The sequence below is a fragment of the Anopheles gambiae genome, chromosome 2 (genome assembly GCF_943734735.2).
Source record: "Anopheles gambiae chromosome 2, idAnoGambNW_F1_1, whole genome shotgun sequence".
NCBI classification, from domain to species: Eukaryota; Metazoa; Arthropoda; class Insecta; order Diptera; family Culicidae; genus Anopheles; species Anopheles gambiae.
The window spans coordinates 18,816,155-18,840,728 of record NC_064601.1 but is presented as its reverse complement, the minus strand read 5'-3'; the positions used below and the strand labels follow the sequence as shown (position 1 = coordinate 18,840,728).

At 49.5% G+C, this 24,574-nt stretch overlaps 2 protein-coding genes across 2 annotated transcripts in view; one reads left to right on the top strand and one right to left on the bottom strand.

Moving 5' to 3' along the window:
• LOC3290597 (WD repeat-containing protein on Y chromosome) overlaps nt 1-24,574 on the bottom strand; it is a 94,639-nt gene that overhangs the window by 48,036 nt on the left and 22,029 nt on the right. The window lies entirely within an intron of this gene.
• The window catches only part of LOC1273658 (cadherin-99C), a 149,284-nt gene that overhangs the window by 117,800 nt on the left and 6,910 nt on the right, over nt 1-24,574 (top strand). The gene's annotated exons all lie outside the window — the stretch shown is intronic.

Here is a 24,574-nt window from a genome sequence, read left to right as displayed (position 1 = left end):
CCCCAGCAGCATGCAGCAGTGCATGCCATTCCGGTCTTCCCGCAGTGCGCCAGCGCGGCACAAAAGTTAAAGTTCAAACCGTTGTGCCGTCTTCGTCTAGTCTAGGGTCTGTTTTTCCTTCAGCTGTCTTTGCCTCACTCACCATTTGCCTCTAACCTAATGGCGTGCAGGGGAGGGAGGCTGCTGACTGCGGGAAATAGTAAATAACAAAAGCAAAAAAAAAGTAACAAACCACCATCTCGCACAACTAAAAAGCGATTGTGGTTTATGGAAGGCAACACAACGGCAGCAGCACCCGCTGACTGCACACCTTTGATACATTGCGGGCCCCGCACGATGCGCCCCATACACACACACGGGAGGCCAAAAGGCAACGACGTGTAGCTGGCTAATGTTAAACAACTAATTAATTTCGATTTAAAACGACCGAACGCGACCGTGCCCTGGTGTGCCCTTAACGATCCGGTGCCGAGCAGAGGAGGCCACACTTACCATACACTCGACATGAGGACGGTGCTTCTTGGAGCATCTATGGCCCTGGGATGATGATAAAAGAAAGCGCGAGCGCGACAAAACACACAAAAACAGGGTTAGAAGCATGAGCTTTAGTAGATTCTCTAGTGAACGGGTTGCTCAGGGATGGGCAAATACCACAAAAAGCATAGGTTGTTAGTGAAAAAACGCATCTAAATACCCTAGAGGTTTGTGCCCCAATGATCGCGTAAGTCGAATATCGTGTTTGTTTGCCACAATGCCCCTAAAATAGGTGTAGTATGGATTAAAGAGGAGGCTTAATTGTGAAAAGAAGAGCTCAACATACATGATAAATCCTATTTTTTGCTAAAATTGACCACAATGATAGAAACGATCAGATAACATCAAAGATTTTCACGACGGTGGCATCTTTTCTCGAATTTCTGTGGCACGAGGCGCCAAAAATGTTAAACATGACTGTCTGTGTCGAATGTTTTGCACATCATACCCAAATAATATGACCAGCTATTAACAACCTGTTGTTTGTCTTCTTTCCTTTACAATCTTGCCGACCACTGGAGCACTAAACCGCTCATCGTGGGGAGGCGTTGATGACGTTACTAACGAAATAAAAGAGAAGAAAAAAAGCCGATATGCTAGTGGGTCGCACCGACCCGACCGTACCTGCTTCCCTTGCGCGATAACCTACTTGCATAATAGCCTAACTACGGTTGCAGCGTTTGCGGTGTATGGTTGGGCAGGTGGAGGCGCTTGTGGCAAGCGTTTCAAGAAGTTAGACATCTTCACATTTGCACGGTTTGCGGTTTGTGGCGCCCGATCCGATCGTACCGACATACCGACTATATTTCCCGCACGATGCAGCGTTGATGAGTCCGTGAGTATTGTTGTCTGCTGGGCCTGGGAGTTGGTGTTGTTGTAGTTGATTTGAATGTGAGAAAACTCATCCACGGGCCCCAGTCGGCACAGAAAGGGCAGCATCCGTGGTAACGCGAACACACTGCTCGTACATCCGTCACAGAAGTTCAAGGCCTCGGATGGACCATATTTCACATGCCTTGACATATTGAAACGATTGCACCCCGCAGCTTCCCGGCACGCTAGTAGACTATAAAGAAACAAACAAAAACCGGGGGGAAAAAATTGGCACAATTTTTGGAGCAACTAATTCGCTTCCTCACACGCAAACCTCCGCCGCAGGTTTGGCGTTCGTCACACACCAAGCCACACAGGCCAAGTGAAACCAGAATGTCCTAACCGTATAGTGAGAGTCGAAACCGGAATCCAATTAATGTAATTGATACTGTCAAACCTGTCGCACAAAAGGTGCCCGTTCGGAAAAGTGTACCAACCGGGGCGTCGGGTGTCTCCAAACATACCACACACACACACACAGAAGCGGTGCTCAGACGTTTAGTCGCAATTCCTCACGCGGTCCATTTCGCACACTTTACCCTGAGCTGGAGCGCAAAAACCAGGGGGATGGAGCGTCGGACGCGCATAGTCCACCTTAAATCGATGCAATTTATAGTTTTGGATCACGTTACCACTATCGTCCCTCTGTTGGGCCCCCGTTCGATTCAGTTCGGTTTCGTTTCGACTCCGTTCACAGCTTGTCTAGGTTTTTTTTTTGTGCCGTTGAAAACTTTGAGAGCAACTTCTGTCCTGTTCCAAGGCGTCCATCGATCTGGCGGACGCGAATTGCGCGAATATGTAATGCTCACCCCGTAGCCGATCCATCAGCCGGGTGCTGCTGCCGCTGTTTGGGTCGAGAGCAACGTAAAGAAAATGAGATAAATGTGGAGCTCTCTCGGGTGACAGCGCAAAAGAAAAAGACACCAAAGCTCATACGACAAGTGCCTCGGATCTGGCAGCCACCGTTGCCGATCTCGACGGCAAATGAACGAGCTGTACGCCAGGTCGCCGGTCTGCCCGATCGCACAGATCGAAGATTAGGGCTCTTAATTCAATACACTTTGGAGACGCGCGGCAAGGGAGCTGAACGCTCTCAATTAATGGGTTATTTAATCATTTCGCTTCGCGACCAAGCGACCACGCTAGTGCCTGCCGTTGTGGCCTGCAGTTTGTTCCCTTAACCCCAGCCCCGTACCCTGAATTCGGTGAGTTGCGATTTTGCAATGATTAATTAATTTCGATGCTTGAATCCTGGTCTGCACCATCATACCACCTACCACTGCCAATGTTTTCTTCCCCTGGGAGGGCCTGGGAGGAATGTTGCAGTTTGATGTGCGATCAACGATTCCTTCGCCTGCGACGTTCTTGTGCACCGCTCAAGCTTTTACGGTTTCACTTTCCGCCGATACCGTGTTTTGTGTGTGTGTGTGTGTGTGTTTTTTTTATGCTGATGGCCAACATCAGATACAGTCATGCAGGACCTGCATCGAGCGGAGCCGGTTTTATGCTCACGATTCCGCCACAATCCACCAGTGAAAGCGGGATTGGAATTTCTTCCCCCCTCTCCTTTGCTCTCGCAACCAAAACAATAGAACGATCATCAAAAATTTCAATTCGTTTGCTCCGAAATCAAAAGGTCCCAAAAGGTTTACTGCTGCTGCTGCTGATGCCGCTGCGGCACGGGACTATTTTGCTGGATGCTCCCGTCCAATGCCATTCATTCATTATGGCATGCAGCAGCGCATTTTGCGCGCGGTGAAGGACTATAAATGTAAATACGGTGCTATATTTAGTTGTTTTGTTAACCTCTGCATCTTCACCGCTCTACCGCTGTGTGGCACCGATGCATAGTTTCGATTTTAATGGCATCCTTCTGCTCTATAGCCACGGTGCCGGTGTGGTACGACGAAGATGTTTGGTACGACCAACTACTAGGCAAAACTTTCCAAACCACCCGAAGAAGCAAGCACCCAAAGTACCTCGGGAGGAAGTGGGGAATTGGGTTTCTCTTTCCAGCCGATTCTGTTTCTATTGATTGTGTGTCTGTGTTTCAGTGTTACATCTTCTAGCTTCTCTTCTTGGTTTGTCCCCACAGCCATCCATTCGCACAACCTCCCTTCGATGATTGCCGTGTTGTTTTCTTCCTGTAATTCAATCTGTACAATGATGTTTCATGAATAATTCATAGGACTGTCGGCCACCGACCACCGGCTGAAGATGGGCACTTTTGGGGGCTAGAGCAATCGCAATCGAGTCTCGCCGGGGCTGATTGGCCAAGGATTCCTAGGCAAAATGAGCAACCAACCGCATGGGGTGCGAAAAAGATAAACACCAAACCGAGCGGTGGACACCACACAAATGGCTCCTCCGGATTGCCCACCATATATTCTTTTAAAATTAGCATACTGATCGGAGGTGGGGAGAGGAGGGGTTCGAAAGGGCGTCAAAGCGTCGTTGCAAATAATTTGCGCTCCATACATGGTGCTGCAACTCTACGCTGTGTATTATCAAACGCCCGCTCGAATCTGGGCTTTTGCGTGTTTGATCGCATCGTTTTTGGGGGCACACTGGGCGGGAAAGGTGCCTTTCCCATTCCAACATGACAAAACGATTTAGTCGTGCTTGTGTGTGAATGTGTGCATACACTGGAATAAAGATGACGCGCGTCCGAATCGGATAGATTATCGATTTATCGCTCCTTGAAAAGAACTGGGCTACTGGGCTACAGGTCAGGCTACGTAAATAGGTTCAGCGAATTACAGAATTTGGAACAATGCCGTCGCCGCCGGTGAAAGGTGAGATGTGGGTGAGCAATCGGTACCGTTAAATTTCTATCCCACTTTTACCCCACCGCATTGAGTCGCGGCTATACATGAATTGTCTAAGCACGACAGGCCGAAAGCCGTTCTTCACCTGAAGATTGTAATCAAGTCCATTCTGGCAGAACAAAACGCTCGGGTGATAGAATGCTTCTGCCGTGATTTCACACTCACAGCGAGTTCGCCAGTCGTGTTGGGCGCGCATGATCTATTCAACTTCTCTGATCCCCCTTCAACACCCCCCCAGCGGAGGTAGGGGCACTGAGCATCTTCTTCCTTTTCAAATCCATTATCTACGTATCGGCGTATCGTATCGGGTCGGTTGAGGGAAGATGGTTGGTTAACACCTTTCGGTGTGTTTGGAAATCGTGGCAGCACTGTTAATTCACTCGTGGCGACCCGGGCTCCGAGTGAGAAATTTGTGACACACACACACACGCCCAGCCGCCATCCAGCGGATTGAATTGGGACGTGATTCCTGTGTGCGCCAAGCAAAGGGGGCGCTCTTGTTCTATCGATTGAAACGCCTCCCAAAAAAAAGAAACGAAGCCAACCATTAGCGCGATACACCGTCAGAGGGATCGGAGGGCCCTCGATCACGCCCGATCCGAAACTAGTCCGAAAAATCGATTTATCGTCAAGACGCGATGCACCCCACTACTGTACGCGGGCCACCTTGGGGCTGTGCCTGTGCTTCTGTGCCTAACGGTGTTCCCTCCGATCGCGCGGCATTCGACATTATTATCTGCGGCCAACCGCAGCCACCGCCAGCGAAAGGTGCAAGTTCACATGCACCCGGTTGTTCGTGTATAGGGGCGTGGGAGGGGCTTTATGGTGTGAAAAACATGCTGCAAACAGAACACGGACGAGACGTGAGCATAATTATGTAGCACCGAGCTGTGGTTTTGGCGGTGGTGAAAGAATATCGCCAAGAATCGAGGTCAAAACGATCTAGCCGCTCCGATAACGAGCACGCGCGCGACCGTGTGTGAGTATGTCTTGTGCTGCGGTTTGCACACATTCAAATCATCTGCCTTGCCCAGCCATCGTCGCCATCGTCAGCGGCGGCGTGATCAACCCTCGTTGCATAATGTCGGCCACCTTCTTCCCGCCTGCCCTGCGGTGGGGATTTGGGTTTGGGATAGTAGGGTCATGATGTGTATGGTGATCATGCCCCCATCGCCACCAGCGCATTTCGCCGCGGTAAGGTTAGCGTGGATGACTCTCGAAGAAAGTCTAAACGCTTTTCGCAATTAAGATTCACCAACCACACACACACACACACACACACACAGGGGGCATGAGAAAAGCATCGGCATGATCGGCTCGCCTACTACAGGAACAACGATCGCTTGCCAAACACAGTCACGGTGCTGTCTGGGACGGAGCGGAACATGGGGCTGCAACAACTTAATTAGCTTTTCGCTTATCCCACCTACCGCGTGTGCTGATTGCACTGGCCGTGGGATGCCCTCTGCAAATCCGGATGGACTCACCCAACCCTCCCCCTCCCGCACGGTTTCTATAATCCCGGAAATGCACTGACTTCCTTTGAGCGAGCAGAGAGTTAGGTAGCAAAGCGTCGTCGTCGTATCTCATCATGCAGCCGCTGACAGTGCCACTTTCTCCAATTCTGGCGGGCATCCCGGTTTGCCATAATGTTTCTTCGCACACCGCCGAAGCTCGCAGCCGAAGTTGCTAGGGCAAGAGCGCACGCGCGCCCGGTTGCAATTAAAGTACGTATTTCAAAGTGCCCCCAGGGGTGCGCAGGTAAAGGTAAAGATTGAGGAGTCTATTCCGAATCTACCGACCGAGTGGTAGATCGACGGCGGGACGAGGGTTTATGTTTACATTTCCCATTTTCTCAATAATTGCTTTTTGCACTGTTTGTTGTCGTTTGTGGTACAGAATACGGGCAGCAGTTTCGCCACAGCATTTCGTATTTCAATTTCACCGCTAAAGTCAGATGAAGTTGAAATGCCTGGAACAACCCCAACTATCGGACATCTGTCACCGGGGTGGCGATAAAACTGTCCCCATCGTTTATGGCTTTCTCCGTCCTCTCGTACGGCTCGGCGATTTGCATGCACTCACTCGCATTAAATCGGGCAGCAAAGCTGCCTTGCCCACTTCCCACCGCTCACAGCTCACACTGTTTTCATTTTTATTTCTATCCAATCTGGCAGTGTGGGCAAAGTGCCAATTTGTTTCATAATCCGTTACCGTAACGAATGGCATTGGCTTTTGCAAACGCTTAATGGCAACGGGTGGTACCCGTCATACTTCTTCCGAAAGGTCCTATCTCTCACTTGCGATTTTGCGTTTGGCCTTTAATGCTCGAACAGTTAGTACTTCTTTTCTTTTTATTAAAGCCTTTTGGTAAACCACATTCTGTTTTGGGTATTGCACGCGCTGGATTAATTTTCTCCTATGAATTTCCCATTGGATTTGCATTGGATGTAAACTCTTTCTCAAATACATTCCAACACACAAATCATCTTACATTTAACTAGACAAATTTTCTCCATAAACACTTTTCCCAACACGCACATACTACCTTTTAAAAGTGTTCGTGTACCATTTTCGCTCACAACTAACCGTTTTGCCATTCAAACCAACAGCGCACCATACTTTCGCCCGAAACCCTCCGTTTTTGGGGGACCGCAAAATGTCGAAGATTTGCGCACGCTAATTAATGGCAATCGTTGCAAAACCTGCCCCAGCACGGAACCTTCTTTTTCGCACGTAAAACCCCACATCCGCATACTCTGCTGCCCTTTCTGCAGGTCATGCGGGTTGGGTAGAAAAAAAAAACAGTGAACCCGGAGCGCCCGTAATTATTGGGACGCGCCACCTTACACGCACCGCTCGAGCCCTGCGTTACGCAAGACGCCGCTGACACTAAACTGACCGCTCGCGGAAGAGTACCGGTTTGCAAGTGGGCAAGGCATACCGGAACAACAACAACAACCAGGGGGTAACAACGAACAGCAACAAAAAAAACCAACAAAATTAACCTTCACGCAAAAGTTCCGTGCCGAGTTCGGAACCGGGCAAGTGCGATCTTCCACATAATTATCCATCAGCGTTATTTAACTTCTCATTGATCGTTTCCGGATTGTCTGTGTGTGTGTGTGTGTGTGTGTGTGTGTGTGTGTGTGTGTGTGTGTGTGTGTGTGTGTGTGTGTGTGTGTGTGTGTGTGTGCTCGAAGCGAAGAGAAAGCGCAGAGCAGGGATGTATCTGAAAACGGTTCAATCACCCTCTATGATCATCACCCTTCTTCCATGTACCGCATAGCGGCTTCGTCGTGGACGCCTCCTCATCGCGTCGGCCGAGTCGGTGTGACAGGTTGAAAAAGAGTCGTTGGGGGTGATGTGAAGAGCATCGAAGAAACGAAAAGAAAAGCACAAAAAAACAATACCACCAATCATCCTCCGCCCTTCGGTCGCGTATGATAAAACCGTCAATTTTGCGTTCGATCGCGCTTTCGATTGCCTAATGTTGGTCCACCGAGAGGTCCGAAAAAACCCCCCGACCGACGAAGGGCATTCGGCATAGTAATTAAAAGCGTCTCGCAAACAATTCTGCCCCGGCGGCAATTAAAATGATAGAGCGTTTCGTTCGAGAGCAATTTCAGCGGCCCGCTAAGGGCAAACTGGTGTTCGGCAAACCAGCCCGATCCACCCGCTTCTACCCAGCCATGTCTGTTTCGGACCTTCTTTCTCTCTGTGGAACTGTGAATTGTGCGTTGCACACAGAGCACACAGAGGTGTGCACATTTTCACACACACAAACGCGCACAGTGCACATTCAGTGTCCTAATTGGGTCGCAACAACTTGTCCACTGAGTGGAGTATTGTTACTGCCTGGTTTTTTTTTGCTTCTTAACGCGATCGGTTCCTTCGAAGAGCTGCTCGCGTGCACCACTCATCGTGGCGACGGAATCGAACAACCCGCAATCGAAAGCAAATACGGACGGGCTACACCACACACACACGATTGCGCAACCGGGGACGACGGCTCATGAACGCGACGGCGCTTTTCATTCATACTTTTACGCACTAACGCCAACGGTTCAAACCCCTCCGCGCACGTTGCACCTTGGCACTTGCCACCCCGAAAGCTGGTCGGCTCATTGAGCAAAATAAAATAATAAAAAGTAGCTGACATAATCGAACACTCCCCTCCCCCCTCTTCGATAGAGGGGGAACTAATGGTATACCCGTGCGTACCTCAGCAGCAGCCGCAGCAGCAACAGGTGCCGGATTTCAAACGCACGACGATCGGCGCGCATCGATAAATCGTTCCGCGACAAACCCCGTTAGAGCGAAAGCCATTCCGATCAAGTGGCAGGGGGGTTGCGGGGTTGAGAGGGGGGGTGGGGGTCCGTGCGTGAGCGGAGTGTAAATGACACACAATATTTGCACAGCACCCGATTTCGTTGAGCGTCGTCCGCGTGCGCTTCCTTTCTGCACGGTGCGTACGCCGATGGTGGCCAATCGAGAAGGGGTTTTGCTTGTTTAACCCACCCCCGGTGTATCACCAACACCCAACCACTCGAACGCTTCATGCGCTATCGGCCCTGCCCCCTGCGGCCGTCATACGGTATTGGGGCTTGTTTTATGGTTGTTTATATTGGTGGGCTTGTTTATATTTCCCCTTAACGCACCTGTGTGACGCCGGTTTGGTAGTCACGTACCGCGATTGGGCCCGCCGGATTAGGCCGGATTGTACAAACAAAACAAGCAGCAATCGTGCAGCAAACGGCGAGGAAAAAGGATTCGGCATGCTGGCAAATGATCATTTGCATATCTGTTGACTTCCGCGCGTGTGTCTGTGTTCTCGATACGCAAACAAAGATACCGAGGAGTGTTGCAGCTCGCAATAGTGGTCAATTATTGTCTCTCCTTACAAACATTCCACATCTAACGGGGGGGAAATGTATGCTTACAATTTTAACATCACCCTATACACGACGCCCGAGCATGCGCGATGGTGTTGCGTAAGGTGATGAGATTTTTTTTTCTCGCTTGTTTTTGTTTCATAAACCGGGTTCCCGCGTCTAGTGATTCCCGCTAAGCACTTATCGCGCCGGCGTGAAAGCTATCAAATCCCTCGAGGATCGAGCAATCATGCTCGGCAATCAAAAGCTGAGCGGCACCGAAAAGTCAACCCGCCTGGTATGTGTGAGTGCAATGGAGAGTGACTCCTCGAACTCGGGAGATTCTTCGCGACCTCCCGTCGCCGTCGTCTAGGCGGACACATCTTCATCGATCGATGCACTGGCTTCACCATGAGCGTGCGCACGCTAGGTGGGCACACGGTGCGCCTCGAGGTGGGCTGACATATTACAAAACCCGACGTGTCACAAGTGGGAAAACGAAACAACGACTTCCCGCCTCGCTGTACCCCCGCCGCGCTTTGTCCGGGGTTAATTCCCGACATCAATCAAATGCACCTTACGCTCTTGCGCTTGCGCAACGAAATGGCGATGCACACACCGACACTGACGGTAATTCACGGCTCACGGTGACGTTTGGCACACGGTCACTTACACCACAACTAATGCCACAACTGCTGCTGCCGCCGTCCATCCAGTGAAATTACATGGTGTTTTGTTGTTTTCGTGTTTCACCAAAAAAAAATGAACAAATACCATCCCGTGTGATTGATCCACAGGCTGGCGGGTTGATGTACTTGCAAATGGCAATCGTTGTTCGAGTTTATTACTCCAGCGAACAACCGAACAAGTGTCCAGTGTGGTGTCTAAAATGATAACAAAATGATCATGTGTGAGAAGTTTATTGATTGAAAAGAAAATAACTTAACATACCTATGACAAGCTATCCCAAGGCCATGCTGTGGAGTTGGTTCAGTGTGAAATATTGTCCATCAACCGTGATGCACCGAATGCCTTTGGCGAGGGGGAAATATCATGCTGCTACATGCCGCTGTGCTGATCGCACCTTTCCGTGTGATTGAATCGTGTAATAACGTCTCCTATGGCACCGAGAACTGATGAAAAGACAGAACACAACAACCTTCCACATGGAGTTATTTTTTCCTCACGGCAATATTGGTAACACCCTTTTCCCTCTCTGGTTCTGCTCTTATTTCTTCCCCTGTTTCGCCCCAACGGAAAGCTGTTGACGGATTCAAAGTAGGGAGTAAGGAATATGGCCATTCTAGGCATTCTTAACGAGACATGATTGAAAGAAAAACAACCAATCTCAAGGTTGTTTCGCGTTGGCTTCCAGGCCTTTGCAACGCCCTATTGTTGCAGCGCCCAGTTTATGGCAGAACTCTTGCGGCTAGGGAATGACATACGAGCGCTGCATAATGTATATCTCGAACGCCATCGACCGCCACTGCCCGCTCAGGGAAGCAGTGCAGTGCCCCGGGGGCAACATTTTTGCTACGTTGCGTTGAACAGGTTATTTTTCTGACACTTCTGGTACTTTTATAGCATAATTAAATTCGTTTCCAAGGCGGAGTGCTTTACGCGCCAGCAGGGGCTTTCGGGATGGAATGTGTTTAAGTACACGAGATCACACCGTTGAGATATTGGTAAGCAACGAGCTTTAGATACAATATAGCTTCACGCGTACAAGGAACTCATGTATTTAGTACGGATGAAATGCATTTCACGAGCCACTAGTGTCTTTATAGCAATGTTAAAATTTACACCGGTCACACCTGATATGGTACAGAGGAACAGATTTGAGCTAAATTCACAACCAGCAGGGTTGGGTGATCAGTTGAATACAAACGACGAACCCCCACGATCATGTCAAGGTACTGAAAAAAACACTTCCACTGTAGACAAACCTCAAAAGACTGGGACTTGGGATTGTAAATGAACTAACAAGCCCATACTGTCCGTCATTAAGTGCCTACAGGAGGTCTGAACCTTCTAGCCTGGCCTTATTCTTTACATGCCTTATGCTTTTGTGCGTTTAGAACCTAAACCACCCCTCTCTCTCTCTCCCTTCGTCATCTCTTCATCTCAACCATCTGTCCCCTGTTCTAGCAGACAACAGAAAAGCAATACAAAAAAATGCACAGCCCCACACTTTGAAAGGTGCTAAGAGTTCTTGGGCCGATCGCGTATCGTGCGACAAGTTCTGGTTCTCGGAAAAGGGCATAGGCGTACGGGTGGTACCCCTCGGTCAATCCAACACAACCAGCACCCTGGACCACTTCCAATTTTGGGCGTCCGGTCTGGCGTCGTGTAGGGGTAGTTAACCTTCAACGCCATTTGTCCGTTTGAACGGGCTTGCTGCTAGTAGTGCGAGCCTGCCTCTACCACTACTACTGCCATTACTAATACAGCGTCTTTTAGATCGTCGGACAAAACTCTTGCTCGTTCTTTTGCATACCCTCCCCCCTCTCGACAGGTTCGAAATTTATATGCAAATGAGGCATCAGGCAGGCCCACAACAGCCACAGCAACAAAAAAATGGAGCATGATTTTATCGTTTTCTGATTGCTTTCTTGCGCACTTCCACCACCGGGGTCGATTGTGTCTATTTCTCCACCCGGCCAAATGCCGCTATTCCTCTTGTGCGGTACACGATCAATGCCTGCTAGAGATCGCTGCAGCCTTCGACACCTTGTCTGCCGCTGATGCTGGCAGCACAAGTGTTCGACGGGTTTGGCTGTTTGTCGTCGTCGCCTGCAATCACAGACAACACGAGCTGGAACCTCCTAATGCCTCGCCGGCACACGCGTCTATTATTGGGCTGCGATCGAACGCGCATTCTAATCTAAACGCTGCGATCTCTCTCTACCCACCCCATCACTGATGATTCGAACGAAAACGGGCGCAAATATGAACGAAATAAGGCGGATTACCCCGCAAACTTAGCTAGCGGCACCTACAAAATGCCTCTCTGCCAAGTGTAAGCTTTATGGGACATTAAATGGGTTGTTTTTTTTCATTCCTCAGACACACATAGAAAACCGTGTTAGCGATCGCAAGCGCGTGCTCGCGCAGGCTGCCCTAACGATTGCAGCTTGCCTTTCATAATTATATTTCCACCCCGATTACACGCGAACGGCGGCAGATTAAGCATAATTTAAATGGCTCGACCCACCGGCTCGCGTATGCCACGACATTTGAGCTTATTTTTTACTGCGTCCGCGTAATGGCTGGCTGGTTTTTAAGGGACACCAGCAAAAAAAAATCCCACGCGATCTCTTGCCATTAAGATCTCGCTGTAAGCAACGGAGAGATCGGGAAATAAATCGAGCAGTGCAACGCGCTTGCTACGGATGTGTACTTACTAGGTACTTGGTCCGCTTGGGTGCTTCCAAGGCGTTAAATAGTTGCCTCGACAGCCGCTCCAAGGCACCAAAAGCGCTTAAACGCACGATACTCTGCGCAAATGTCACACCGTAAATACCTTCCTGACAGGATGTTAACTTTTCCGCTCGAAAAAAAAAACGTCCTCTGCGGTGTCCGTTCGGCACCTGATACGGATCGGCGGTGTAGGTCACACCCTTCCTCTACCTTTATTGTCCCTGCTGATTCCTTCATCCCAGCGATCGGTCCCAGTTCTTGGCGATGGAGCATGATTTGGTTTTGCTCCATTTAAGTCAACCCCGCCTTACGCAAAAAGGAACACCGTGGTGTGGTGCTCGTGCCCGTCGGCCATGGGTGAGCGACATGTTCTTTTTGCTCTTGCGCTGCGTGTTTGCATGTGAGTGTATGTGCGTCTCAGTGCTCGGTGCAGCAACATATTTAAATATCCCCACATCCACCGTGACAAACGGGGCCGAATGAATCTATTTGCACGATTCCAAGTCGCGTGTCGCCCGTAGGTGTCCGTGCCAAGTGCCAACTCGCCATTCCCCACCCCAATCGCAGCACACAAATCCTCTTGTGGCGGTGCAATTCGCGACAACAGCCAAATGCGACTACTCTCTCTCTCTGCCTACGGTAGTGCTTAATACTGCAAGCTGTAAGTACAACCGTTAGTTTTGTTGTTTGTTGTTTGTTTTGCTCTAATTTCCCAACAGAAAAGCTTCTTACGCTGCAAGCGAGATAGAGAGAGTGAGAGCAGGGGGGTTTATCAACATCTTTCGGTACGTCGTGCCCGGTACAGGAGTATGCATTAACGTGTACAGCCCGATAAAAGAGCAGTTGCTGTTGCTGTTTTAATGATGCGTGTCGGAGCTCGATGTCTCTTACTTAATACACCAAACACCAACAGCGCCGTCTAATGCACCTGTGTGTGCAGCCATGGGGCCTGTCATCCCCTTCCGTGTCCCGTGGCCGTGTGTTTGGTGGGAATATTCACGATTTTTTGTGAAATCTTCACTGCATCCGGGACGGGTGGTTGTGGTCGTGGTGGTGATGGTGATGAAATCTGCTTGACAAAGTCCCGCGAGCGTTGCAAAGGTTGCCTGCCGCAGCCGATTGCATTCGATGCACATCATTGCATCTTGTTGAACAACGGCGACGGTGGCGGCAGCGCATCATCACATCGTCACCAACACACACCAACCGATAGTTAAGCTCTTCCCTTTTTCCATCTTCTCAGCAGAGGACTCTTCTCGGGTTTCAAATCAATAACAGCATAAATTCACATGATCATTACCGGGGGAAAACCCCCCCAATTCCATTCCTGCTCTCCCTCTCGTTTGCGGTAATCATCGACATGCACCGCGGCATGGGAAAACGACAACGGTACGACACAGAAATGAAACGGAGAGGAGAAAAAAAAAGCGACACTACACACAGAACCGCGGTACAACAGTTTTAACATTTCACGATCACATTGTACCCAAAGCGCGGGAAGAGGATGGCGCAATTTGGCGCACAACATTAGATTGGGGTGAGGGGGGGGGGGGGGGTCGGCTTTGCAGAAATGCACTGCAGATGTTTCGTTGCTGCAGAAGGAGCACTTTGAAGGAGAGAATGCTTTGTACCGTCTCGTCACCCCCTGACCGGTAGCAAAAGATTATCATTTGGATAGAAGGAAAAAACTCATTCTAATTGAGATGAACTTTGAGCACATCCCCAACAGGCCCGATTTTACACTCTAGCAAGAGCTAACAAGCCATTGCACAACAACTGCTCCTGCATGCGTGTGCCCCTATGACGATGCTCATTAGCGAGCAAACAATGCCTTCTTCGCTCATATCTTGCCCCCAAACCTTAGCGTTAGAATATCGGTCCAGTATCTCAGCTCGGCTCCTGCAGTCCGGCTGAAAAGCAAAAGTTGAATGCCTTCGCCACATTAGCATTCCTGTTGCAGCAGTTCCCCGCTCGCAAACCATCACACCAGAAGTTATTCTTTACGACACTCCAGCCAAGCAGGCTCAACTCATCTCTCTTAATTCAAGAAGCGTTCCATTATGCGCTCATATTTGCACGTAGTCATCATCTACCGACCACTCTCACCGTCGCTGTTGCGCCCCGGTTGGTGCCCCACGTTGAAGCCACGCAGCGTCTGTACCCGTCATCACATAGGTGGCAAAAAGATGCACAGGGTGAGAGAGAGAGATCAGCGGCACAAACGTGGAGATATGGTGACGATTGCCCCGTGGCTACTCCATTACCTCCATCATCCACCGTCGTCGTCGTGATCGCTCCCCGATCGCGCAATGAAGATATCCTATCGGACAAACTTATCAACACGCCCTGGGAAATGGGGATCTCGCCATGCCTGCAGGACGACTGTGCCATAACTTGCACTTGCGCGGCCAGCTCACAATCACAGCGCCCGGACGCGGGTGATGATTCGCAACCGTCGACACTGGACGGGCCTCTGCATTCACCATCAAACACCCTCCTTCCCGGGCATGACAAAAGCGATAAAACGCCGTACCCTTGTGGCGGTGCTGATTTATGGGAAAGATTTACGACATCAAGCTTAATTCTAGATGTGTCCGTGTGTGTCTTTGTATGTATGCCCTCCAGCAGCCCTACTCTTTACGTATGTGTGCATGAGAGTATGCGCTTTTGCGTGTCCTTTCTACCGGTCATCTCTTGGTAAGGCGTTGCACACACAAACTCGAAAAGGTGTTGAACTTTACACACGCTCCACTCCAGCACTCATCCGCAAAATGGGAGAGAACACCACCCGCTTGCTTACCGGCCACCGATACACACGCTACCACGGGATCGCGGAATGCGGAATGCCCGGGCCCCCAAAAGGGCAACACTCTCGATGTCATCTCCGGAGCCGGGCCGGGCGCGCGTAAATAATTTGCACTCACGCGACATGACTCGGCGGGATTAGTGAAAGTTTTTCACTCGCGGGCTTCAAACCCTCCCTGCTGTCCGCAAAAGATCGGCAGACCAGCAAGCCAGCGCGGAACTTACACAGTGGACGCTGGGCGATGGTGCGAAAAGCCAGGATGAAAGCAAACGTTGCAACTATCGCCACAGTGAGGCCACCTGTCTCTCCCGGGGTGATCGCGCGCGCGGCTAGACTTCAAACACTAAACCATTCCCACCTCACCCCGGCCATTGGTTTTATTGCCATGCCATTCGATCGCATTATTTAATCACTTAATAATAGCTAATTCATCATTTTTGCGTGTATGTCGGCACATACCCGTCGGCAGCTGGAGGTTTTTGATTTCCCCACGAGCGGGGCTACGTTTGATCCAGACCGGCCGGCAAACGGGCCGAACGTGCGAAAAGAGTGATCCACTGCTAATGCAGTCACCGCTCTATACCTAGATCGATCGACCCTCCTGCTATTCCCCCTCTGCTTCGGTGTGTTCGATCGAATCAACGTTCCCATCCAGACCGTCCATCCATCATGCTTTTCGCGCACTTCCTTTTCCGGGCTGCACTTTAGGTTTTTTTTCTCCTTTTTTTAATCTAGCGCTCTCGCTAAACCTGGAAAGAATAATGTTGAATATAGCCTTATTCTGGCTGGCTGGCTGGCCCGGGAATCGAAGGGGGTGAAACCGATCGATGTACTCCAATTAACCCCATCGGCTCCAATCGGAAGTGATCTAATTTGCTTCATTTCCAGCAGTCAGCCATTCCATTCTATTCCGCGCTTACCCCGTGTCCCGGTTTAATCTGCGCTTGATACTAAAACAGTTCCTCAGTTCAGAAGGTTCGGAGGAGGATGGGAAAAAGTGCGGAACAAAGCAAAAACAATCACAACCCCATGGAAGGAAGAAACCAGGGCTTGAACTCTTCCAGCATGTAACGTTACTTGCTACAACGCCCTCGCCCCCTCAATGCGGACGGTTCAAAATGCCTTCTTCTCCCACACATCGTCCGGGGTAAAAGGGTGCTTATCGAAGATTAGAATCTGCGTTTCGTGCATTTTGTTGCTTTTTCCACCCTCCCCGCGTGCCCTCATCTGGGTCTGGGGGAAGAAGTGGCTTAATCTAGTCTGTGGCGCACACACAGAGAGCTCTTGCGAGTGATGCAGCGCACGCCTTTGGCTTTGTTGCTGACCGCATTTTTTTTTTTGTTTGCCTCTCCTCGATCGGTTCAATCATTACCAACCGTACTTGTGTGTGTAAGTACAGACGCAACCCTTCCCCTGTAACCGATAAACGATCGATCGATCTGCGTTTGCACAACAGTTTTTGAGGCAGAAATAGGCCTCGGTCGGCTCGTGCCATTTTCCATCAACCAGGCAGGGGGAAACTGTATCAAGAACAAACGAACGCATGGGACGCTCCGCGCCTGCATTGGTGGGAGTTGTTTTGGGAGGGGAGGTCGCTAGTTTGCCGTGCAAGAGAAAGGGCTGTGTTTTCCATCTCCGCAAACGGGACGACACAACGGTGAATCGGAGCCGAGGTAGGTCAGCTCGGCAGCAATTAAAGTGTACAGTGCGCGCACTAGTACAAAAAAAACCCTTAAATGTAGATCATGCCTGGCTACACGATCAAGGAAAAACGGTTGTTCGGTGCTATTACGATTAGGTAGGTTTAAACGGAGCACGGCGAACTGCTCCGGACACGGTCGTAAACTATTCTGCTCTGCGATGTAAACCGATACAAAGACACTAAAAATAAGTTTAAATTAATTTAACGTTAAGCGAAGCATAATTTATAGCTTTCTTACATACTTTCAAGCCCTTCAAGTGGCAGCCTAATGCTGATGCAGGGGTTGAACCCGACACACTACACCTGAACACCTGATCGATGATTAACGATACTTCTGACAATAATTAGCAACACCTAAGCGTGTGTGCTAGAGCCTCCAAGGCTAAAGGCCAATTACTAACCATCATAAATCAGTGCCATCTGATTTTGATCTGATCTCCCCCGCCAGAAACACACACACTCACACACAGCTTCGAGAGGATTAATGCGTCTTCCAATTAGTATCTACCCCCGTTGATCTCATACCCACCATCAAGCAGACACAAACCAACCGATCGCTGTGTCATGTTTTGATGCAAACAAATGTATTCTAGTGCTATTCCCGACATCTGCTGTTGGGTTAATACTGTGAAGCATTAAAGGTGTCAGGCAAGCGCTGTGCATCGTCATCATCGCATTGAGAATGCACACCTCGCATGAGTTGCCAACACTAGAGAGCCGTAGTGCTACATGTGTGCGACAGGAATAAGCTTTAAATTAGAAAATAACTCAACTGGCAAAGAAAACAAACCCCCGAGTTGGCGGCTTTACCATAGCCAAACACAGCCAGCCAGATGGCTAGAAGTGCGGTGCAACTGAGTGCGTGGGACTACACTACTCTTGGGCTTTTGCGGTGTTTTACCGCGCCCGACGGCTGCTCAGCAGCTCCTGCACGAGACCTTGAGCGATTTTCGCTATATTTAATCAAGCTTCCGAAACCCGGCATTTCCGTGCAGTGAGACCGAGCCATGGTACCGTTTTAGTGCCCGCAGGCCGAAACCTATTGATCGTTATTAGCGTGTTCGTTATGACAATCGTAATAAATCCTTCACCGGGTGCGCACACAAGCGGGCTCGTCGCTTGTTCGCGCGTTCAGCTCACTTTGCAAATTAAACGCTACCGCAAAAGCACACTTTCACCGTTTTATTTTTCACTAGCAACTAAATAAGACGATATCTTCATTTGTGGCATTACGCTAACTAGCCTCGGGCGGCTGTAATTGGTGTTTTGCGGGATGAATAAATCTTCACAGCACAACGCTCTTAACACGTGCGCCGATTTACATCGAAACAGAATAGAAGTTCCCTCGCCGAATGATATTCCACCGGACGGTATTCAGCAGGTTAGGGTTTAAAATTTCACCCCAAGACTATTAACACTTCCGTCAAGCAGAGGCACGCTCTCCTACTTTCCCGGAATATCGATCCTTTCGAGCACCGTAGGGCATCACTGCAAAGCGAGGCGCATATAACACGCGACGGGGAATAATTACAAGTTATTAAACTCGATAAGCTACATTTAGGCTGTTCGTTTTCTAGCTGCCTATGTTTTTTTGTGTGTGCTGTTAGCAATTTCCTACACCAAGTCCCTAACGACAGTGCACACATTTGATAAAGCGCCCTATATTAGCTGCAGACACACGGGCAGCAGCCGGCTTTACAAAACAACTTCCCCGGCGGCAGTGCTGGAGAGTGCTGCTACCGCCCCAAAATCCGCACACAACCTTACAGGGGACTGGGAGGGAAAAATATAAAAACAAAAACCGAGAAACCAAAGTCCCCCTCAGGCATTGTAGTACACAGCTCAAACTCACCGTAATTATAGCGTTTCTGGCAAGTGTGAATTTCTAACGCTCCGTACGTGATCACCGAGAGCGCCACCGATCGGGATCAGCGCAAATTTGCACCGAAAGACCCGATGATTGCAAAGGAAAGGAAAAGGGGCTAATAAATTCACACACACACACCCTGCTGACTGTGGCTTGCTGGCGCCTGGAACTGTGCGCTATGCTGCGCTCCACCACCTGACAAGCGTATAGGCGTGAAAGTCCTAACGACATCTAATCACTACCGGAACGGTGTGCAGCCCGCAGCCGCCACCATCGCTCGTGATTTATGGACTCTGGGCGATGTCGTCGTGTACAGGGGGAGCGGCTATTAGGCTTCTCCTAATCACAACGGACAGCCGCCACCGATCACCGCTGACGCTCAATCGCGACTGCGCTTCACGTTCGCTCGAAATCAAGGCTGTGTGGCTGCGTATGGGTGTCCCTCCGGTTGACAATTTAATTATCATCCTGCCCAAGTGAGTGAGTGCTTTCACTCCATTGGGTTCGTGTGCACGCGTGCCTTGTATGATGCGTGTGTGTGACTGTGTTTGCATTCATGTAATAATTGCTATTTCCATATGCATCTCCCTACAGTACGAACGGTGTATGGTAGTGATTGGGAGAAACACACACAACAACCCCCGCCTAACCTAAATACCGGTGGTGTGTGTGTGTCCAGAAAAGGCGCTCTTGCGCGTCTGATTTGCCTCCTTTCGGAACATGGATGGACCGAGCGATTGGCAAGGGGCAAGCCCGCAACTGCGCGGCAAACCCCTCTTTCGGCTTGCGCCTTATCCAACACATGACCGGGCCCGACACATTCGCTGCAGGGCGAGTATGTATGCTTTGCTTTACACTCCTCACACTAGGTCCACCCTACCTATCCCCCCTTTATTTGCATAAACACTGCGGACAAAACGGAATCAGAAGCGCACACCATACGGCGCTGCCTGGCCCGTTGGAATGCGTCCAGAAGGCAAAACCACAGTACACGGTAGCCATCATGGATATGGGGGCCACGTGTCGAGTGTCGCAGCCTTCGCCAAAGGCTTCCCAAACCGCCCATTGCACATATGCACTGTACTGCTGGCAGCAAGGGCCGACGGTTTGGCGTATAAGGGTGAAACAGATTAACTGCCGGTGCTAGGAATTAGCCTACGAAATGGGTAAATTGTTTTTGCCCTTTTTTCGCGTACCCGCGCACTGAGCTGCGAATGGGTATCGGCCCTCAAACCGAGCAGGACGGGTTCTTCTTTCTCTCCTCTGCTTACTCTTCTTCTTCTTCTGCTCCATTTTTGCATAACATGCACCGAAGCAACACACACACACACACACCGCGAGATGTGTGCTTTGGAAGCGGACGAAAATCAGGTGGCATAATGAACCACAACCACCACAAGCGGGGTTGTTCGACGTCATTTGTTTGTTTTGCTCTAAACGCATTTTCGAGGCAGATCGGAGGGGGGTTTAGGGACCGCGGGGAGCATGAGACGGTATCTGATGCACATTCCATGACCTCGATTGCGATGCAGCTCGATGTACAGTTTTTCGCTACCAAGTTTGACCTAAGCGCTGCACTTTACCAGACTCGTGCATTAGAAATTAGAACACACACACACTGCACCTTTTACTCGGATGTTTGGTTGTAGTTTCTAACGGCTAATTGTGACTTGGTGAATATCAACATCTTTACGTTTTCTTTGTGTTATTCTTCACTTACAGCGGTTATTAAGTTTTCTTCCTCTACTCTACTTCCGTCGGATAATAAGACAAGAGCAACCTTGAATGAATTCTTCTTTGAGCCCATTTCTTTGTCAGTCGCCTTGTCTTGTCTTTGATCCAAATGTTATCCGTTTATCTCAAATATTATAATCGTGCAACGCTTTAAAGCTGGCGAAGCCATATCTTCTCACCTTTAACGCAACGCTAGGCAATCAGCGTCAAATGGCAAACAGCAATAAACTATAATAATGTAATAAAATTATCACGCCGTCAAGAGCGCAAAGATGCAAATGCAAAAACGGGTTCATTTCTCGAGAGAACCCAACAAAAAAAACAGAAAATTCAATTAGCGTTTAGTGTTGTTTTTTTGGTTTGTATCCTGCGTCAGTCTAATAGCTTTATGAATTTCCGTTTACCGTAAAAGTGTGTTGTAAAACACACATAATACCTCACACACAGCCGCCTACAAATGGCAACCAACTTTGCCCATCCCATTTAATGGCATGGGACTTTGGCATTGAAAAGTTCGCTCTTACCTAATGGTAGTTGCCGCAAGTAGCAGCAAGACTAAAGTATGAACTGTTTCGCACAAAGCGGGATACAACCTGCAGCGTACATAAATATGGGGGTAGTATTATAGTTTGACCAAAGTGACTCAATGTCAGACGCCCCAAAAAAAAAAGGACAACCAGGAAGAAGCAGGTGAAAAGAATTAACAAGTCACGTTAGCACACTGCCGACGGGACGGGACTGTGGAGCGGCAGCAAGGGGTGCCAACTTGCAGACCTAAATTACGGAGCGAGAAGATAATAAAGATAGTGATCTTAATTCACGGTGGTAGGTAGTGTATTGTATTGCTGCTGTTGGCCGTTGCTTTTTGTTTCTGCGTCTGCCACCAGTTGCTCCAATGGAGTTGATTGCGTCACCCGCCGCGTACTTTGTCCTGTCCGGGATTTTAGGAGCGCATGCTTACATTCTCGGCCAGTGTCCAAGAAGGAGCACGGTGCTCGAGGAACGAGGAACACTTGTTGGAGGACACTGCTGTGCTGCCATTGCACTTCTGGTTTTTGTTTCATTCGCAATGATGCCATAAGTTCCGGGTTCCCGTTCCGGTACAGAGCACGGCTGATGACAAGGCACAACAATTCAGGTAGATGACGAGCGTGCAATTCAACGCAATTCAACGAGCTAAGATCACCAGCAAGCAAGTGATAAGTCAGCTAAGGGATCGAAGGGGAAGGATGTTATGGAAAGCCGCTTCATAGTTTCGCTTTCGATTGGCCACTCAAGGGGGAAGCTGGAAGGTCTCGATCGATGAGGAACCACCGTAACGAGCGCTACCGATAGAGCAGTACTGCTGCGGGCGGGAAAAAGTTTTACCCCGCTCGAGCAAAGTACTTCCACTTTGGTTAAAGGGGGTTGAGAGTCGTGATCAATTTATTATAATTTTCAAACCTCCCCCGAAACACACACACACCAACACAGGGAGTAAGTATGTTCCACTAGTGGCGGCGCCACATTACACGATGGCGTCGATTGCGTCGTCCTCATACCCGATACGCAGCACCACCGGTCGGAACGCCGCTGGCATTGCGCTAAAGATAGTTATTTTGTCCGTATTGTACTTCGGTAGGCTTCGAGCTTTCGAGCTACCCGGCTACTAATGCCAAGCTGACATTAGTGGTACCGGTCAGTATCGCACCCAGACGCACGGTGTTGGTGTGCCCCGGGAGTCCTGCGAGGAAAGCAAATTTAATTGGAAAATGAACACCTTCTAGGGTAGGGTTTGTGGGGGGGGGGGGACTCTCAATTTGGTGGCTCCAGCAATGCTACGCAATCGGGATGCAGTGATTGAAGGCGAGGAAATAGAAAGCGATCAATTGATCAGTGACTGCGTTGAAAAGTAGCTTGCACTTGGCAGTCTTTGGTTCTTCATAGATATCTTACGATGGTCTACGATGGTCTTTTCGAATTCCCCGGTTCAGAGTTTGTTTTTCGTAATGTACTGTAAAATGTTTTAATTATTGAAATTCAATTAAAATCGACTACAACGAATTATGGTTACGATCGCACCGCTATCGATGGTAGCTTTAATCAACCTCACTACAACAACTCCTCCCCCCACAGTGCTGCCAATCTCACAGCGGGAGTCTACCCTTGCGCGGGGCGATCAATTTAACGTCCACTCCATCGGGTGGACCAGATTTTGACACAAAAAGCAAACAACCTGCCCGCGTCTTCGACGCCTGGTTTGACCACTTTTGTTTTCTGCCGGCCAACAAAAACAGCACGACCGCGAGGCTTGCTTGTAGTGATAATTAATAATAGTCGCAACGGTGCGCTAATTCGAACCGAAAAACCTGAAGGATAAAACCTTCAACTCTGACCACCGACAATCGAGCGTAGATACGGTCACAAATACCTTTCGTGGGGAGGAGGAATTGGAGATTTTTAGGGCATTTCTTAACACACGCACACCGACCGACTCGTCCACCTTGTTGGGTGGCATGCGTTGACGCCGCAGTTTGCTGCGCCGTTGACAGAAACCGTTCAAGAAACGGTGGCGTTCCTTTCCTCCGGTGCATTGAAATCACGCTCTGCTCACGGTGTGGCGTGTAGGGGTGTCATGTAATCTCACCAGCCCAGGCCATTGTTTACGTTCACTGTGCGACCGAGTGCAACCGAGGTTTCATTATTTTTCATTTTCTTGTAAGTGTTTTTAAATTAAAAAACACAAAACTACTGTGTTGTGCTAACGCAACTTACAACTTACAAATCGGAACAAGGCACAGGTATCAGGGTAGCGGTGTACAGCCTCTGGTAAGCCTTTGTGTTCTGTCCACTCCCGCTGCCGAAAAGGGAGTGATGATTAATGAGCCTACCTAGCTCTGGCCAGCAGCGTCGTCAGCTCACGCTGGCGATGGCAATTACATTCAATTTACCGAAGCTTGACAAATGACCACGAGGTGGCAGAGCCGCGCGTGATTACACAGCCCTGCTGCCGTGATAGGGCTGTACATGTGCGCGTATGTTACGTCCAGGCCAACCAGGAGGTGCCAATGAACCGCATGATTGACCACAAGCAGCGTAAAAAAAGCCCCTCCAAGGGGATGAGCGATCTCGTACCTGTGCGGCGTGCATCACACGTCACAGCGGCAATTTGCATCTCGTTGGCGGGAGTTTTATTAACCTGCGATGGCACCTCAGGACGCGATCAAGCAAGAAGGAATGAAAATGGACATGCATTGTTGGGATGGGAGTGGGGAATGTGAGAATTTTAAACGATTCCGTCTCCCTTCCTACAAACAGAAGAAGAACGCTGAATGCAACAAACGAGAGCCTGATGGGTCAAGTGATGGGTACGGTTCGGGTGGTGGATCGGTGGAATCTTTATTTAATTCCACACGATGAAGAAAGCGTAACTAGCCTCAATATAACAAGGGGATCATGCAAACGATGATTGCACTAGATTTGCTAGGAGCGAACTGACAGAAATCAGTGTGCAGCACGAAGATGACGAAGACGCCATCAAAAGAGCTGGCTGCACGACGAACGACGAACCCAACGAGCGGCAACACACACTCCTCACAGGGGTAAATGAAACTCTTGTCTGCATCACAACAGCGCCACACTCGCACCGGCAAACGATGAGAGGGATTAGAGCATGTTACTAGCAGTTTCCACACCAGCCGTTTCAATCCTTCGCACAAAAGATGCCATTGATTATTACTACATTGGCTGTCTGGCTGGCCAGGCAGAATGTTGTTATTGATCCCATAGAAAGGGGGAAGAAATACACAACACGAAGGATGATTGGCACAAAGGTTTGACGTGACCACTGACACCAACCAACATGGAGGGGAGGAAAGAATACAACCCGCTCAAGTTCAACGTTTGCCGGTTAAGCTGTATGGGTTCGTGTTTCGCTTACAGTGTAATGTTACAGAG